At 44.0% G+C, this 8,235-nt stretch overlaps 1 long non-coding RNA gene across 1 annotated transcript in view; it reads left to right on the forward strand.

The window, feature by feature from the left end:
* The window catches only part of LOC116581855, a 114,062-nt gene extending 106,273 nt beyond the window's left edge, over positions 1–7,789 (forward strand). Inside the window, exons 3-4 of the long non-coding RNA XR_004282269.1 lie at positions 3,742–3,943; positions 7,412–7,789. This is a non-coding gene — a long non-coding RNA (uncharacterized LOC116581855). The remainder of the gene's footprint in view (positions 1–3,741; positions 3,944–7,411) is intronic.
* Positions 7,790–8,235: the final 446 nt, after the last annotated feature.

An 8,235-nucleotide genomic window follows, 5' to 3' on the forward strand; every position in this document is an offset into this window, starting at 1 on the left:
AAAACCCCTTTTGTGAGAGTTTCATTTTTGAGAACTGTTAATTTTTTCGGCTAATGTCAAAACTGGCATAAATTCACATGTGAACTTGAAGCCTGACTGTGAAAAAGGCTTAGGTTACTGCATGCCTTTTTATTGTTTGGCACTTTTTCCCCCTTCTGCATGCATTAGAAATAATTGGGCTTTGTTGATGACTTAGGTGAGGAGAGTTGTCTTGCAATTAGACTTTAATATAATGACAAAGGGTGGATGAGGGGGAAATCTTTGTAAAATAGAAAGAGGTAAGAAAATGCAATGAGGGGGAAAAAAAAAAACCCCTCAGTTTCCAACAGCAAAGCAAAACTCGAAGTGTAGTATTCCTGGAACCAGGCTGTTCCCAGGACCATGAGAATCTCACTCTGGAGGATGGAGAGGATCTCAGGGCAAAAAGGACGCTGGGAATGCAGGTCTGCCCTAGAGGGAGCCACCGGGCGCAGAAAATAAATCAAAAATAAAATTAATATTCATTGGGTGTCTTCCGGAATTTGGATGCAGTTACAGAAATTATTGTTAATAATGAAAGCCATATATCAAAGGTTATAAAATTCATCTGTGCTAGGACACTATTTTTTTAGGCTTTGTTCTGAACCATTAAAGATGACATATTGCATTTGTGTGCCTCTGTGTATAATAAGATACATTTAAGTCTGATTCTAACCTAAACTGGCAATTTTGGCATTGAACTCAAGTTCTTAAATGGGGCCTGTGACACTACTGTCCAGAAGAGGTCCGCTGAACCCATCCATTCTCCCATGACCTCACTCAGTAGGGCAGGATGGATGGGTAATTAATTTGTTAGATCATCAGTGATTCATGTTGGGAAAATAAAACCCCAAGCCTCTTGACAAATTCAATTGAAATATAACGGGGGATAAGAAGATTAAAAAAAAAAAACACAAACAGAACCAAACCCTATTCCCTTCTGCCCGCCCCCTTTCCGGTTCCCAAACCCCAAGCCCTCGTGCTAAAAGAAAACCTCAATGTACAGATATACGGTCTGCTGAAGTTCACTTATTTATTCCTTCAGCAACACTCACTAAATTCTTACTCTGTGGAAATCTCTGTAGGACACACTTTTGGGCATACGCAGTCTGGTCGCAGAGACATACTGGGCAGAAAAATGACTGCAGTTTAGTACATTTTGAGAAAATTTAACCTGATGGGCAATCTCGGTGGAGTTCACGCAGAGGGCAGGTATGGCGCTGGTCATGGTAGGGACTCTGGGTAAAACAGAAGTGATTCATCTGGAAAACCCTAACAAGTATTAGGCCCATCAGGAAACTGACCACAATATTCGTACTATTGAGTACTTATTGAACGCTACTGGTGATTTGATATCTGTTAACTATCTAGACAGAGTCAGGGCCTTGAAGCCAGGAAACTGAGGGGCCAAGTTTTTCAGAGAAGTGCTTTCAAATAAATTTCCCCTCGTGCTTTTTCCTGACATTCGCATTCCCCTATTTAGACTTGGAAAACGCTCAATTCTTGTGGTTTCTTGTTCTGTTGAATTTGTGTGGGAGAAAAATGTACAACCTTGAACTCTGAATGAAGCCCAGTGTGAAAAGTAGTGGTTTTCAGCTGTGCTATTTCAAACGCTCTCATTGGTATTTTCAAAGACTTCCCACATATTCAGTTTCTGACCTGGGGCCTGGAAGAGTGAACATTAAAAATTTAAAAAAAGAAAAAAAAAATCAAGCCGCCAGTATTTACTTACGAAATGACTTGGTTATAGCCCGGCAATCCAGCTGCCTTAAAATTAGTGTACAAATTGAAACTTTGAAGGGTTTCTTTTTTGGCATTTTGATTTCCTCATCTGAAAAATGGGGATATTAATACCTACCGCCTGGGGTTGTCGGGAGGATTAAACGCGCCCACATATGTAATGCATCGAGCACACTAAAATGATGGCCGCAATTATTATTTTATTATTATCATTTTGATTTTGCTACCCTTCCTTCTCTTCCTCTTCACGTTTCTAACTACCCCCCTCCCCAACCCCTTCCCCCACCACCTCATAAAGTACTTTTTTTCCCCAGACTTACAGGAATCTACTTCCTTCAGCCTCCCCCTTCTGGTCCAGCTGCAGACTGCAGCCCTATCACTTTTTTTTTTTTTAAAGTTACCTTTGAAATATATATATGTTTATGTTTATATATACAAATAAAATTGGCTGTTTTCTGGAAGCAAACCTTACTAAGAAAGCAGTGGGCAAAAACGAAAAAACCCCACTGAGCTCCGTGTGGGCTCTGTGGCGAAAGAAAACATTGCGAGGGAGTCTGTGTTCTCAGAAGCCTAGGAAAGAGTCTTTCCAATCAAGTGGGTTGGAGAGAGGGGGAGTAATCCAGGAGTTAAGAAGCCTGCAAAATTTATGGTATTGTCTCCTTTAATCGGTAACTGTTAGCCCAAGTGCCCCACACAAGGTGAACTTGACCTTTCCTATAAAACAGTTGTACTTGAACTCTCCATGGCGCTCCGGGTCTCTTCATATTCTTCCTTTAAGAGGTACCTTGCTTTAACCTTGCTGGTCAAGATGACAGATCATTTACATTAACAGATTATGCGGGAACGCTCCAGGTCTAAGCTGGAAGTGCATTAGCACCCGGTGCCTTGGGTCGCCAAGGGCAAGGGCCTGAGGAGAAGCCCAAACAGCTGACACCCCCATTTGGAAGGAGTGAGGTTTCACGGAAACATCTTATAACCACACCGGTCCCTGTTGTGGCACCCAGGAGATGCTGAGCCACACTGAATTTTAAACAGTTATCTCCCTCTTCTTCCCAGTTGCTTGCTAATGTATGTTTTGTTCCTTCGTTTATTCACTCAGGCATCAAACATGGGCTACATCATCACTGTATGCCGAGCATTATGGTAGGTGCTGAGGATGATTAGAAGGAACAGATTGATCCTCCCCTCAAGATACTTTGAACAGAGGGGAGGAGGCAGACACAAACTCCCGTAACCAAAATGTCGTATGAAAATCGCTCCATCATCAAAATCTGAGCCACAGTTCTTCCCAAGACTGGGGGACCCCAGAGAGGGAAGGGGGAAGATTCCCAAGGGTGTTATTGAGCTGGGGATAGAATGACGAGTAGTATTTGTCTCAGGTGTAGACGTGCGAAGAATGATGTTTCCGGTGGAGGGCACAGCACAAGCAAATTTCAGTGTATGGGAAAGTCTTACTGCTCTCGATCGCCTAGTGGCCACAACAGCAGTCTGGGATTTGCTGATAGGTAAGGTCACAGGTACACAGGACGTGAGTGGAAGACCCAGTAAATCTCTCACTGCCCTGTTGTCTAGATTTTGTTCTTCAGATCCCAGGGTCCAATGTGCAGAGAGAATGGAAAGTTCGGTTAGGTCCTGCCTATCGGCATAAGCACTAACTCTAGGTCTTGTGAATGTCATCTGACCTCCTGAAGGAGACTCTGAGGGTTGGTGGTCAAGCTTGGCAGTGTGCCTTTAGACAAGGAAGAGTCTGTTTTGATGTACGTGGGGAGGGGCTGAAAGTCCCCATTCATGGCCAGTGCGTTCCTACAAAGCAGAGCAAATCACTTTGTGGAAACATCCTCTAGGTACCCACAGGGAAATGTCACAATTACAACTGACATTTATTGAACACTCTACCTGAGCCCAACAGTATTCTAAGTGCTTTACTGTATTTTCACAACAAATCCAGAGAGTAGGTCTGTAATCATTTCATTATTTTGCCAGGGAGAAGTCTGTGGCACAGATAGGAGGGGTGATTTGCCCAAGGTCCCACAACTAAAAAGCGGCTGAACATCTTTGTCTTCTTAACCAACTTCCTATATCCACCAAAGAGCGTGAGACCTCCATGACACATTTCCGTAGTTGGGTGCTTCATTCCTGTACATCATCTTATGATATCATCAGCAATGACAACTCTATGAGACAGGTATGACTTTCATGTTACAGATGGGGATACTGAGACTCAGAAAAATTAATCAACTTATTGTCCAACAGCCAATAACTGATGAAGGTTGGCATTTAATGTTCCTGGCCTGAATGTTCCTGCCTCAAAGCTGATGTCCTTTTCACTCTACCGTGCTGAATTCCCAAGAAAGAATGTCAGCAGATACCATTCCTTTTCTGGCCACTCAAGGAGGTGAGCACTGACAGTGCATTTCACTGAACAACTGGTTCCCTTGGGAACCCCCAGGAAGCCCCTCTCCACTCCAGGCTTGGCATGCAAGGCTGATCTTTACTGCTAAGATGTTATATCCTAGATCCCCTTCCCTCTCTAGCTTCTTTCCCAACAGAGTGAAGGCAAACTCCATGCAGTTACTGTGGATGGGAAATGAGTCATACATAGGCATGCTTCAGAGGGGCTGTGTGTTTGGTTCCAGACCACCGCAATACCGCAAATATCGCAATAAAGCAAGTCAAAAGAATTTTTTGGTTTCCTGCTGTATATAAAAGTTACAGTCATACTACAATATAGTAGCAATAACGTTACGTATAAGCAAAGTCATTATGTCTCAGTACATTGTCTAAACAAACAACGTGCGTACCTTAATTAAAAAAAATATTGCTCAAAAATACTAGCCATCATCTGAACTTTTAGCAAGTCATAATCACTGATCCCGAATCACCATAACAAATATAGTAATAATGAAAAAGTTCGCAACATTGCGAGAATTACCAAAGATGCAGAGTGAGCAAATGCTGTTGGAAAAATGGTGCCCAGAGACTTGCTGGTGGCAGGGCTGCCACAAATCTCCCATTGTGAAATATTTGATATCTGTAAAGCACAATAAAACAAGTAGGCCTGTATCCAAGGGTCCCTTGTTTTAAAAGAATTCAAGAGCTAAAGTGAACTAGCCTTATTCACCTTAGAGAAAGAAGTAGGCAACTCCGGTAGTACGTTTAGAGGAAGGGTCAGCAAACATTTTCTGTAAATGGCCAGGCAGCAAATATTTTGGGCTTTGCAGGACATACAGTCTCTGTCACAAGTATTCAGTTTTGTATGAATGCAAAAGCAGCCACAGACAGTACCTATATGAATCAGCATGGCTGTGTTCCAATAAACCCTTAATTGACGATGCTGGGATGTGAATTTCACATCATTTTCTCATGTCACAAAATATTCTTCTCTTGACTTTTCCAACCATAAAAAATGTAAAAACTATTTTTAGTTCATAGGTTGCACAACTCACATTGGGCTCGGTTGACCTGTGGGTGATAGTTTGCTTGGTTTGGTTTATAAAATTTTATTATGTACGTGTTAGGAAATCTAGTGTGTAAATCCAAACACAAGATATATCTCTTATTAACCATTTAAATACTCACCTATTTATTTTTAATAATGCTTTATTCAGTTGAGCTCTGAAAACACTTGCAACCTGGAGCACACACAAAGATGAAAGTCATACTCTGTTGAAGATGACTTGACCCTTTCCACGAAGACAGACTGAAGACACGTTTTCTTTTTTCTTTTTTTAATGTTTCAAGCTTTTATTTAAATTCTAGTTCATGAAAATATAGCGTAATATTAGTTTCGAAGATTGATTTTCTTTTTCTTTCTTTTTTTTTTTAAAGATTTTGTTTATTTATTTGACAGACAGAGATCACAAGTAGGCAGAGAGGCAGGCAGAGAGAGAGAGAGGGAAGCAGGCTCCCTGCTGAGCAGAGAGCCTGATGCGGGGCTCGATCTTAGGACCCCTGGGATCATGACTGAGCCGAGGGCAGAGGCTTCAACCCACTGAGCCACCCAGGCACCCCTCAAAGATTGATTTTCAATGATTGAGAATGCTACAAGTGCTTGTTCTATGGACACATTCTGTCTGGTGTGTTCATAACTCTAGATAAGATGTTATTTGGACAATCTTTAGATTGACTTACAATAGCTGCCTTTATATCAAACACTTTGTTTTCTCATTAGGGACCTTATTCTCATTTTCAAGGTTTTTCTTCTACCTTTCTGCATCAAGACTGGAAAGATGTCATTTCTGAAAGTCATTAAGTAGCTCTCAGGGAGAAGCAGCAGCTCCTTGGGTCCCATCAAACAAGGAGCCCCAATAGCACAGGATCCAGATTTCGACATGACTCAAAGAAAAAGCAAAACTTGGAATTTGGGCGTGCGTGTGGGACAACAGTCCCTCTGAAATGCTCTTCCAGTGTCACTTTCTTCTTCTGTTCTCTGGCTTGGCCTGATGGTTGGCTTGTGCTCTAGATTTCAGTGTGAACTGGAGTCTGGTTTCCATAGCAGTGGGTTTGCTGGCTCAGCATTGACCCCCGAACCGCCAGCTCCTCTCGTCCCTCTTTGTTGCTTTTTCCTTATTAAATTTAAAGAGCAGAGAAGTTGAGCCTCCTTGGTCGTGCTCCTGGTAAAGACTTGTACCTGTCCTGCTGGTATGTGTGCCTGGGCCCAAAGTATTAAGGGAAAAGCCTTGGAGCCCAGATGCACCCCTCTAAGTCCTGCTGCTGGAGGACGGGGCTGGTTTGCTGGGACATGGAGAGCAGCGCTTTGCTGCTGGGCAGTCAGCCCGGGAAATTTACCTGCATGACTGGTTCCCAAAGGGAAGACCTGTAACTCACCGGCCACAGGTGGCAGTGATGCCCCCCGGGCCTGCTCTCCTGGGCATTCTGTTACCTCTGTAGGAAACCCAATCTATGCCTTTCATAAGGATGCGAGTTCGAATTTCCTTCTGCGACCCCCACTGCCCCACCAACCAAGGGAGCACTGGCTGGGGGATTTACCCCTGGTCAGAATTTGTTTTGTAACTTCAGAGTTTCTTTCTTCTGGGGCCACACTGCTGTCTTTGCCCTGAGTTGAACAGTGCTGGGGAACAGGGAGGGGAGGTCTGGTGCCACAGGACCAGTGATGAAAGATTCAGGCTCTTGGTATAAACTCAAGGGTGCAGCTGACATGGTGTGGGAAAGATGACCTCCTATTTCATCGCCTCCCCTTGGGTCTTGCACTGTATTCAGGAGCCATGCACATCAGTGGGGGTGAGAATATATGAAGGCCCTAGATCCTGGCTGCATGTAGGTCAGGGGGCAGATGGTCCCTGCCCCAGATCCCCCTTTGTGTGAATGCCCAGGGCCTGTATGCTGCCCATGTCTCTCACCACTGCAGGACTCCTCCCAGGAGGTAGGATCTTTCAGGCTGATCCCATTTGTAAGAAAGGGAACTCCACTTTTGGGGTATGTTTTGAGAGATACCAGAAAGCTCTTGCATTAGTTAGTCAATGACACAAAAACGTTGTGTAACACCTACCCAAAACTCAGGGGCTCAAAGGAACAATCATTTATTCTCAAGACTCTGCAGGTCAGCTGGAGTTCACTGGGGCTGGGTGGATCTGAGCTGGGCTTTGGTGGACCTGCTTGGCTCTGCTCCAAGTGTCTCTACTCTTCTTCACAGGACCCGCAGACTGGCCTGGACATGGCTCCTCTCATGGCAATGAAAGCACAAGTGGAAATCCTGGAGGTTTAATGGGACAAGCGAATTACATGGCCAAGCCCGAAGGCAAAAGGCTGGGAAAAAGGACCTGCAAAGTTACTGGGCAAAGACTGCTGAGACAGTAAAAGGATGCAGAATCGGGGCCAAAAACACAATCTACCATATTCTCTCCCTTCCCCAAATCTTCCCCCACAGACCTTTGACATGGCTTACAATCCCGCTCTTAAGACTATGTCTTTGCATTCACATAGTGTCTGCATAAGGTCCTTGGGAAGGGGAGGACATTACGCCCAGCTCCTTAACCCTCCAGCAGCATTTGCGGTTCGCAGACAAAAGGGGTTCCTAACTTTCTACAGTTTTCTTAATCAAAAGTGGTCTAGGTAACCTGTAAAGAAAGGATTAAAAATTTAAGATGTTCTAAAAAAAAAAAAAAAAAAAAAAAAAAAAAAAAGGGGTTCCTAGAGGATGGGGCCAGGACCGAGGCATCTTGCAGTGGAAGGTGGACCACAACAGTCGGGGTGAGCTGGTGTCACCGGCCCTTCATCCCTACCTGCCCTTATTTTGCCTGTGTTGGGAGACAGCTACAGAAATTCTTCATCTGCCCCAGGAAACGTTCCATTATTTGAGCGGCTAGAAAATTCCTAGGTTGGAAACATGCAGAACACAGCAGTAAACTAACTCTGTAGGAAACACATCCTCGGCTTCTCAGTGATGTCAGAATGTTTGTCTCTTTTTGTTTCTGTTTGGGCACATGGGACACGTGAGGGTGGGTGGGCGGCGAGTGG

The sequence above is a fragment of the Mustela erminea genome, chromosome 21 (assembly GCF_009829155.1).
Source record: "Mustela erminea isolate mMusErm1 chromosome 21, mMusErm1.Pri, whole genome shotgun sequence".
NCBI classification, from domain to species: domain Eukaryota; kingdom Metazoa; phylum Chordata; class Mammalia; order Carnivora; family Mustelidae; genus Mustela; species Mustela erminea.